This window comes from Anopheles nili, chromosome 2, assembly GCF_943737925.1.
Source record: "Anopheles nili chromosome 2, idAnoNiliSN_F5_01, whole genome shotgun sequence".
Classification (NCBI taxonomy): Eukaryota; Metazoa; Arthropoda; class Insecta; order Diptera; family Culicidae; genus Anopheles; species Anopheles nili.
In genome coordinates, this window is record NC_071291.1 from 47815792 (window position 1) to 47827792 (window position 12001).

A 12001-nucleotide genomic window follows, 5' to 3' on the forward strand; every position below is an offset into this window, starting at 1 on the left:
TGGTTCAACAAGGATTTTTGTTCCGATCCGGCGATCCATCTGTTGATTCAAAGTACTACTCCGAAGCCTTGATGCAACTGCAGCGCTTGTGGCAAACGTTGGTACATTTTCCACAACCATAAGGAGCTATCACAGTGTCATTTACCTCAACTATACCAGCAAATGAAATTCTCCTACGACTATTCCGTTTCCAGTGCATTGTATCGTCCGTCGAGCAGTGCGAATGGAGGGGATAGAAGCTTTTGCAATTTTAAGCTACCACCGAGTTCGCATTGCGGCGCAGGAGACGGTAGATAATGAAGATCCTATGGCTCGAATTATAATTAAATTACGCCTCTGGGCCATAACCCTTGAACGGTTCAACGTGGATCATGAGGAGACGACCTACGTAGGACACATGATAATTATCGTTTGATGCCGGATTGCGGCCTGTCAGCGACATTTCGTTAACTTGTGCAAAAGGATGTGTGGCGTGGAATGGAATAATTAATTTTCGAATCAGGGGAGGAATCAGGGTGTCTGGTACCTCTAAATCAATTAAAAATGTCATTGCAATATTTTCCGCAGAGTCTAGCAATAGCAGTTGCTATGGAACCCAATAATAAAAAGAAATTATAGAATTTCGAAACTATCAAACGACACGTTTTCGAAACAATAAACATATACTTGCATAGAGCTTTCTGTGTTTTACTCGCGCAGAGGTCAGTTCAATTGTTCAATGAGAAGTTGTTTCAATACATGGTCGCTACTCGAATGAGCTGGAATTCTATATCATCCAATGATTACATGAAACAAAACGCTCATCTTTAAGCCACAGTCAAACAGGGATTAATTTGATGAGAAATAAGGACTGCCCAGCAGGTGGAGGCAATGTTGGACATTTGATAGATGGCTAGAATCGAATGAATCGTGCCATAAACTCTGTCAATCTTGCTTTTAAAACGTTTGCACCATGCCGTGATCGTTGTTACCTCCCGTCTCCAGGAAGACGACCATCAGTCGACGGCTTACCCAGATGTGTCGTGATCGTGTACGTTCACGTTGATTCGGCCAACTAAACCGGCAGTTGTCTATAATTGTGTCTCAATGTCTGTCGCTCTGTCTGTGTCTAGCGTGGACTGCAAACGGTTGAGTGACAGGATCATCTTGATCATGACTTGATGGTGCCACTCTACCGTTCCCAGGAATGGTGACACGGTGTCAACCATCATCTGCATACAACACATTTCAACCTTCCAAAGGGATCCTACAACGACGACGCCGGCGACGATCAGCTACATCAAGATTGCCAAGCACGTTGCCAAGATCAACGAGACGGAGTAGCGCAAGCCAAAATCGACCAACAAATATCCAACAAATTGCATCTCTATTTCAACGGGCCGTATCTACGGCGATTCCATGCTGATAAACTGGTCGTGCATTCGAAGATTTTCACAGTTTGCTGTGTGTCTTTTTTTGCATCCTTGCAGTCTACCGTGATGTCAATATTGCCGTAATCTTGTGATCATCCCGTTTATCACCCTTTGCTAGAGGTTTTTTTTTTCAGAAAAGCGTGAGCCATGAAAGGTGCAGGTCACCATGGGGGGATTATGCTTTGCGAAACACTCAGCACATGAGCCATGGCGACAAACCGAAATAAAACCGCATGTTAAACTGTCATGAGAAAAGAAAATTTAAATAATAATTGAAAGCGGATAAAGGAATATTTCTCGCCAGCGACATTTTGAAGCGCTGAAATGCTCTACACAAGCCAGAGCATGTTTGATTAGACAGGTTATGGTGTCGTTCTATTCAGCGATAAAGATGGCTTCGTTGTGCTCGAAAAGATGACGAGTTTTTGCGCTTCGCTTTGTTTATTTTGTTCGTTCGTTCACGTTAATTTTGTCTCTCTTGTCAACCAAGGCTATGTTCAAATTTTTCTTGACTTCCTTTGGAGGGCGCACATTTCGTGAACGCTTTTGCAACGTTCCAAGTCTTCTGCTATTTGGCGCCATCTCCAGAAGTATTCCCCTTTTTTCTTGCCGCTACCGTCGTTGTCACTTGGTTTTGAAATGGATCTGCAACAGCTGTACAGCTCCAACAGTTTGCTTAATTTATTTTAACATAGTTTCAAGTGTGGACGCTGAACAACATGTGGATGCGATAATAACATACCATAGAAAAAAAAAACAAAAAAAAATTTCCCTGGTTGTTCATAGAAATACAATACATTGTTTTAAACATGCGTTTCAGTAGATGTAAACTGCTTGGAACTGAGAAACAAAATTTTCAATTGACGAAGGCATCTCAGGCGGGTAGTTTGTTATTTTCACCTTGCCAATCTCAGATTGCAATTGCTTACATACTCAGTTGATTGGCAACTCATAAAGGCGGAAATTTTGATTCATAAAAAGCTTGTTTTTGTTGTAAATATTTCGGCCCAGTTTTACGATTATAATACGATTTGTAAGCGTGTGCTCCAAAATTCCAAGCCATGCACTGTGCTGGCGCAGTTGCATAGGGATGGATGCAGTCTCGTCGCCGTGCACCATTCCGTATCCGATCGCATGTGTGGAGTCGTATGCCCATGGAATGTTTTGTGCTTCACGCTGGTAAATTTGGATTATTTTATAATTGCATTTTTATCATGCAGCATGAGAATAAAGCGGAAATTTAAGCATCATGTGAAGTACCACAAAGAAATGGTAGCATCAACAGAATCGTGTGTCGGAAAGGAATTCTTTTTTTTCATTCGAGCTTCATTCGTACGCAAAGGACAGCAATAAGTTGAGTATAAAAAAAGAGAGAACGTGCTCATTTGCTATACGGAAGAGACGTGGAGCGATGTTTGGACAAAAATGCATGGAAAAATATTCATCCACCAGCATAGCAGCAGGCCAACAGGCGCGTCAGGCATGAGAAGGTCGTTTCATTGCAACGGAGACTTAACAGCTGCGGTCAAATGTGCCTCATCAACTGTAGAAATTTTTTTTATTTTAAAATTTGCGAAGATATGTGTAAGTTAAACTAATCACCTTCAGGATTATTGAGGCAGTAAAGACAATTGTAGAGTTGTTAAAAATAAGATATTTGTGAATGCATAAGGTAGGTCAATAAGTCCGTACAGTGATATAAGATTCAAAAAAATTTCGAGCTATGCTCAAAGTGCTAGTGTTCAAAGCACATTTTGAATACATTTTATTTCATAACTGCTTCGAAAACTTATATATGGAGATAGTCAGTAATATGGAAGGACACAAAAGTAAAAAAGTAAAGTACATTTTATCCATAGTATATAAATAATGTTTCAATTTGTTTCCCCAATGCAATAGTTACTATAAAATATTTTTTTTATGCAAATATCATAGCAAGTCAGTAATATGGAAGGACACGAAAGTAAAAAAGTAAAGTACATTTTATCCATAGTATATAAATAATGTTTCAATTTGTTTCCCCAATGCAATAGTTACTATAAAATATTTTTTTTATGCAAATATCATAGCAATACTCGATATCCAACTTTTTAAGAGACATTGTATGACAAGACATTAACATTGTACGTTAAAAGATTCAGAAAATATTTTGTCAATTGCTGGCAATTTCCAAAGTACCGCTAAGGCACAAAACAGAGAGTAGCTCTACGGAAAATTAAATATTCCCGTTCACATAGTTCTCTTGTCGTTGTGTTCGTAATCTTGGCGTATTTGTGTACTAAGCAGACACGCGAGCGTCGTAGACAAGAAGAATTAATCAGCGATAGGAAACTGAGCAAGGCTAATTAACAAATTGGGTTTAGATAACACGATCTTAATGCAAACTACACTTATCTCGGTGTTAATCGATGCAAACAAATACTTACAAGATTTACAATTAGCACACTTAAAATTAAAACTAGATTTAAACAAGAAGTGTAATGTTCGGTTTCAATTGAGCAAGTACCTAATCGTGAAGTTAACACATTTTAATCAATTCCTCAAATATTACAACGATTTTCTCTTCTTTTGTGCTTTTCTGAATTCATCCGTGAATCTCAATTGATGTAGGAGCTTCTATTGGCCAGGAGGCCAGTCCTACATCACCAACGATAAATAAAAGCAGATCAATAAAAAACATTCAAAAAAATTTAAATGGAAATGCAAAGATGATCGGTTTTAAATTTTTTTAACAAGAGAAGTTTTGAAAAGTGTAGTTAATTTATATATCCATCAAATAATACACTATTTTCTCAAAAATTAGTATGTAGTGGAAATAATTTTAGTATAAACAACGTTTGTGCGATTGCGTTTGACATTTCTCCAGTCTAGAAACTCCAAATTATGTTAATGTTTCGTATAATATTTAATATTTTTAGACATGTTTTATATAGTTGAGCTCTATCTAAATAGTACAATTACAATCACAATCAAACAAGTGACAGTGATTTTTGATATTTTTTCATTTAAATATGGGCTCACATGAATGGTTTTGGACTCAAATCTCAAGCTACGTTAAAACATCAAGTCATAGAAAGTCTTAAAACACGCAAGTCTTGACCATACAATGCTTGTTGAGGCACACAACTTTTAGAAACTTTTGTCCGAATCAAAACAGATCTTGCTTCGCGCCTACTCAAACCATTTTTTGTTATTTGTTATTTCTTGTCCGTTTCCAAATGACAATCTTATGGACTGTAAGCAAAAAAAATTCCAACAGCCAATTCATTGCACTTTCATTATTTTATAATCATAGTAATCATAAAGTCCAGATTACCGATATTAGCAAATAATCAATGGTACAACGGGTACGATTTCGCTTGTTCTCGATGTAAAAAGGATCATGCAAAAAGTCGTGATCACTATGACGTTACGAACAATCTCTACGTATGGAATTAACGATGGAAGTTTCAGCCGAAACGTGTCAGAAAATGCAATCGTACAACAAAATGCTACATTGTAAAGGGTATACTTTGACCATCATTATCAATAATGCTGCAAATGCATTGGAATGAAAGTAGCAGTGGAACGGGAATATTTTTTTAGCCACACATATTATCATTTTGATGGTACAGTGTGAACAACGCTGCATACAAAGATAATTACTATTAAAGGCGCATCTGGGTATTTTGCTAGAACTACCACGAAGCTACTGTTTTTATTGCATGTGTTATCTGCAACTCAACTCTTTCGATTTAGGTGCAAAGCAAATCAGTATTCTTTTCTCAATTTTCAACCATTTCTAAGATCCCCTGGTGTACAAACGTATTAAAAATGGGTCGGAAATTAAAATCCAATAAATTAACTGATCACAAATACATGACATGAAAACATAGTACTTGGCGTCAATTGGCGCCAACGACGCCATTGGACGCCCTCGAGATCCCTGGAAGTAGACCTCGTTGCCTAATTTGAATAGACACCTTTCGGCAAACAGAATCATTTGTTTATGTTCATAAGCAAGAAAAACATATGGTAGTAAGATTGTTCAGTATGACGTACACTAAAATTCGTTTGTAACAATGCACAGTTCAATGTAGATTCGTTCACCATAATGTCCAAACTCGATAGAACTGAGTCCTACTTTTAGAACGGATTCAGAAGCAAAAATAAACAAAGGGTTCCATGAATAGTGTATTGTTAGTATACTGCACACCATACCAGAAGTCCATAACAGTGTTTTGATTTATTATACCATGCTGGCTCTATTTGTTTATTAACTACTAGTCGTAGGTGCTTTCAAGACCATGTTCTCGAATTATGTAAAAATAAAAAAAGTCCAAGTGTGATGTTTATAATCTACACCGACATCAGGTCTATTATGGACTACCATTGAAATACTCTAGTATGTCTAAGACAGAATTTTAGCTGGATGACGGTTCAAATAAAATGACTTACGAGATATATATATATATATATATATATATATATATATATATATATATATATATATATATATATATATATATATATATATATATATATATATATATATATATATATATATATATATATATATATATATATACGACATAAGCAAGTGTGTATGATTGCATCATTCAAACCTGGTGCGAATAGCAATACCTCAAGTGCCATGAGCATGATAGTCATGTTAATTATTTTCAAACAAAAAAAAACTAGAACGGATAGAACGGAGAACGATTGAGGCAAGCAAAACATCGCTCAGCCATATGCTTTACCAACAGCTGTTTGCCTACAGGCTTGGTTGACCCCCAAAACTCTTATCTCTTTCAGAACTCCAATACCGCGACATCGGGCAGGAAACTGATCAAAACTGGTTCGCGCTGCTCGACATTTTCAGTAATTATTATGTATGCTTTGAGCCGTGTTTCCTTTTGCTTACGAGAATGAGAGAGACATCCGTCGGTCATTGTGTACGAGCAACGATAGTAAGCTGGGTAGGTGTGTTACCGGTAAAGTTAATTTATTACGTTAATCCAGCAAGTGGTAGACGCCCCCTCTCCTCCCTGGCTTGGCTGCAACATGCTTACGCGGCTGTACGAGTTACGGGAGCTCGCAGGTCGCGGTTTTTCCACCGACAGCCGATTGTGGGCCCGATCTACACACAATGTGTGCTACCAGCAGAACAGCTGTGCTTTCGAGTGTCAACAGCTGGACCGAATTCAAGAATTAATTTGAGTACAGGACACTGACCACGGCAACGCAGAGCGAACCGTTAATTTTCGTTTTGCACACTTTTAACTTACTATCAATTTATATTTCAGAAAGATTTTTGAACGATGAATCATTATGTTTGATTAGCTGTTTCATTTCTGTTGTATACAGTCGATTTCCCGCCAAATTGCACAAATTCGTAGCAACACGTTAAACTTTACTCATCACTGATGAATGAATTTCACCTAAACAGCGAAGTGGACCACATAAGTGTCTACACGGCTACATTCAGCCCGACTAGGTCTAGACACTGATGTTTGGAAAACAGGTTTTGTTCAGATTATTGCCTCATCCTTGTTATTCAATTTTCGCTCAAATCGTTGTCATCTTAAATTATACGTCGTATCTCTAGTTTTTTTTGTCGATATCAGTTTCCTGTTATTTTGTAACAATTTTCTCACATACCAATGCTTTTTGTGGTGACCTGGTTGTGTTTCGATATTGTGAGGAATTCTCAGATTTGAAGCGGTTTCAGATATTGTAGAGCTATTCTTTCGTTCCGTCCTCGTCCGAGGTTGCGGATTGTCGCTAAGCTTTTAAATTCCAGCGGTTTTGACGGTGAACCAAATTCGTTGGAGAAACCTGCGTCTAAAGCGCAGGTCAAACCAGCTAACATTGCATAGGGCGCACGAGAGACGATGAAACAAAACACACAAAAAAACGCGATTCGTAGACTTAGCATAGCACGGTACGAAGAAAAAAAAGATAGCTGCGTGTATTGGCCCGTCGTCGCACGCGGTGAGGCAAAGAATTTATTCCACTTGGCGCAATATTTGAGATCGTGTCATGCGGTCAACTGATGCCAAAGCATACCAATCCGGGCAGATGTAGGTGTTTAGGGGAGCCGTTTTTGTTTTATTATTCGAGTTTCGTTTTTGGCTAACCTACATCGTTCGCTTTGCAGTTTTCATACTGTTTTGACATACTCTTGAGGTTCGAGCTTAAGTTTACATCACGAAACCAACGATTTATATTTTTTAAGAAGTAAGGCAACGAAATCTAAATATGTTAGAACCATTCGTCATAGTAAGATACATTTAAACGTATCCATTCAAAAACTTTTATACAATATCAATTCGCTAGCTGTTGCACGTGAGAATAACGAGACGATATTTTTTTCTTCTATGAAACCACTCTCACGCTAATAGTGTACATCGCACTTTTTCTCCCCAGATGCTTCAGCACTATTTATAAGGCACATGGCCGCTAATCATTAAGTTATTAGATAGCCTTACAAACGATAACGTAGACCACGAACGCAACAGCTAATGAAATAAGAACCAATAAAAGATTAACGAGAGAAAAATATCAATGTCCTCATGCGAAGCTCTGAAACTGAATACCCTTTCCTGCCTGCAGTCTTTCGCTTTGCCTATTGTTTGAGCGAGCGTGTCTCGCACAGAGAATAGCGGCCAATAATTTATTGCTATGTTTATTTACTTTTAATTTGCACCAAGACGGTGTGATTGGGATGTCCCTTCGGTACCGTAACGATGCGCTACAAGACGCTATGAACCCTGGCGGCGTAAAATACTGTATTACTCCCATCGCCGTGAGACGTTAACGGGAGGGATAACAAGGAATCAATTTGTAGTTTTATGCAGCGGTCTTAAAAATGTGTTTTTTTTTCTCTTTTTATTCTATGTGTTACCCCTCTGTGATTTACACCAATGCGCTACGTTTTTTGTCTTAATCGTGTGTTGTAAATGCAGTTGTTGCAGTTGTTCATATGGATTGAATTGGTGCGTCTAGCTCATTCGCAATGCGGTAAGCTTCTGACGTGGATTAGCTTAGTTTACAATTATTCGTCGCTTATAGAAAATACTCGCATATACCTTTTAAGGCTCATTGGATCATTTTTCAATCGAGCGTAAACAGATGTAACTTATTCTATCTTCGAAACCGCTTTGCTTAGTAGATCAAGCAAAAGATTAACGATAGCGAATCCGCTTGATCAACCATTTCTTAACGACGAGCTGCTTTGGGCTACCGACCGTGCTGTCGGTGTAGATCATTTCTTGACGCACTGCTGCGATTCAATGTATGAGCGCACGAGAGCATGCTTCCAAACCGACCTATCCTTCTTAGTATCACTTTGGTGTCATCACGACCACGGTGTTGTTGTTTGCAATATCGTATCACCAGAACGCACATACGCACAGCACCGATCCGCACAGCGTGAATCGCATCGAAGCGACTTTAATACGCTCACCGATCACTCGATTCGAATCATTCACTTCGCTTACATTCGCATTACATCAAACACATCAACAGCAACAACAACAACAATATTAACAATATTTTATTTGATGTTTCACTGAAACTGAAGACGCAATTTGTCACGGAATCGAAATCTCGCGGAATCTCGCGTGGTAGGCGGCAATAGTGGAAACATCAAACGAGCAGACGGCAAATTCGTAGAACAAGAAACAAACACACTTTATACTGACGACGGTAACTGATTTGCGTAAAACAGCAGCGATACACCAAATTTTCTGTGGCAATTATCAAGAGACGGCACTATGGTCAAGACGTGGTAGGCATACGGTTAGCCAAACAAAACGCAAACTCTATGCACACTGCGATCGCATACACTTGAACTTCGTTCTAATCTACCAAAGAGACGCTGATTGACTAAAGCATTTGAATGCTCATAATTATTTAACACACTCGCGAGCGCGGCACGTTTCCAAAGGGCACATTCGAATAACGCAACTGTCGGACGCACCAATGGACGGAAGGATTTGTTTGGTGGATCAATTTCATAGACACCGTTCCTTTCGGGGAGCAATGTGCAACAGTTAGGGGGACAGTTTGCGCGTTTCTTCGCTGCGAATTGAAACACTACTCGCCAACTCGGCGTACTTGATTGAGAACGTGCGCGATCTTGCGCCGCGATTCGCGCCCGCTTTCTTTGAACTCGAAACCGTTGACGTCCGAGAGAGTCTGAGTATGTCTTATTTACTCGAACGTCATGCAAATACTAAGCCGCTCTAATGAAAAATCTCATGTAAAAACACACACTCCACATGCCATTTGTTGCTGCCGTTGCTGCTGCTGCTGCTGCTGCTGTTGCCGGCGTTGTTGCGCTAACGGGAGAACGACCATGCATCGAGCTGGGAGAGCAAAACCGTACTTGTCTTTCGGCCGATCCCTCCCGAACGGGACCGAAATGTATAGCTACCGCCACCACCTCTGGCAGTCAGTCCGGGGAGCGCCCTTGCGATGAAACCGTCAGTTTCGACACTCGCGCGTTACCTTACGTTACGCTTGCGATTCGCGTGCACGGGAGAAGAAAAAAAATCTGTGTATTATGTGCCAAAGGTGCGGTGAGCACCTAACGAAACACCACAGTGGACCGGCTAAAAATGGTTGAAACTTTTCGATCCAACCGCTGCGTTATGCATTTTTGCAGTGGTGCTGAAATACAGCCTACCTACTTCTCCTTTCAAATCTCGCTCGCATATCTGCTCTTTCAGTTTCTCCTTTACACTCCTGTTATGCTCTCTTGCCATCCTCCCTTGGATATAACGTGCATAGTGTGAGAAGATCCTTGAAAATGGATTCCGCCTGAACCCAGAGCGCCATAACAGAGTGGGAATATGTGCAGAATGCGCAAGCGGGAATGCAATAGCTGTTGGCACAGACATTGAGTTACTTGAACCACGCTAAGCAACGGCGGCCGGTGGGCATAAAACAAAACAACGTCAGATGTTAATTCATCGCAATTCAAAATGAGATTCGTTCATTTGAGCAGGCAATGCGTTGAATCGCATGACGTCGGACATAACAAAGGTACAAAAAAATGCAAAGGATTCAGCGCAGGCCCACAGCCTTCGATAGATTTGGCAATAAATGTTCGTTGGTAACTCAATCCTACGCCCAATTCCCATTCTGCCGGGCTAGCGACAATGATGTACGATTGTAAACAGGCCATATTTTATTTTTACGCCAACTGAGAGACTCTCACTCGTCATGTATTGGTTTCTCTCTTCGGTAAGGTAAAGTCGCGCGAAGCGCCATTATTTCGAGGGACCAGAACTCATTCGCTTCCATGCTCCGTTGCGAACGTTGAGTGCGAGAAGCAGGAGAGAAGGCAATAAATAACCGTGAAAAGATCGGCAGAAAGAGATAGCATGAATCGGCGAGAGAAGCAGAGGCATTGTATGTGGTATTGGTGATGTGCGACTAGTTTCTAAGCGACAGAGTAAATAATCCATTGATACCATTTGCACCAGGTTACGAGAGCGGCAGCAGCTTGCTTGGATGAAGAGAATGAGAGAATTGCGCGAGCCGGAGCGCGAATGATGTGCGGTATTGACGCGCGTATAACAAGATTTATGCTTTGTTTATGTACAGGATCATCGCAGTCCGGTAAGGCGCATGAAAAGGACAGTGGTAGTACAAGCATGCTCTTGCGGGTAGCCGAATGACGAAATGAGAACTAGATAGCATCGCACACCGAATCAGGATTGCTGTTGCTTTACTGTATGGGTAATGATTGTAAAACACAACGGCTGGAAATAAAACATTATGGATTTACAATCTCGCTTATGGTAGATGCGTGTTTTCTTCGATTTCGTTAATCTTTTGGGTGATTTACTGCGAACTGGATATTCACATTTCAGGACGCTTCAATACGTTAAATTGTTGTATGCAGCGTGGAGCAAAGCAAAAAAAAATGAATTAAAAAACCTGCTGCTGATGACAGCTTTGACTGGTGAGATACTCGCAATTTGATGAACTTCTACTAAGAAAGGCCTCAAACGCACACCAGTGAGAATTCATCATTTACACATGTATATACTAGAGTCTCGTTTTCCCTGGATCGACAGTTTCTTCAAATTATGTCGTTTTTCCGCACGTTGCTTATTTAAAACGAACAACTAAAGTACTCAATATAATGCCACAGGCAACTAGTGACAGTCTTTTACTATATTGGAGTTATATTTGTGCTATTACATTTGTTTTCCTGAAAAGAAAGATTTAACGGTATTAATTCTGTTACAAGATTTTAGCATGAAAAAGCAATTCATAAAATTTGTCTGCTATACAAGCTCATCTCTGGGAATGCCATTTGAAGATTTTCAGTATCAGCAAGGTCACAGTTCGATTGTTCTGTCGGACCTCCCACCCGTAACAAAAATTCAAGGCTACACACGCTTCTTTGATGTAAGTCTGCGTAATTATGTTGTTACCTTGAAGATTGCCGACGAACGTAAAAAATATATATACACACATGGGAGTAAATTTTACACATATTCTCTCTTAAATGTCCTTCTTAGCGTTGGTTGCATTCAAAATGAAGATAAAAAACGGTGTATTACCTAGAAGCCTGAATTCTCGGACCTATG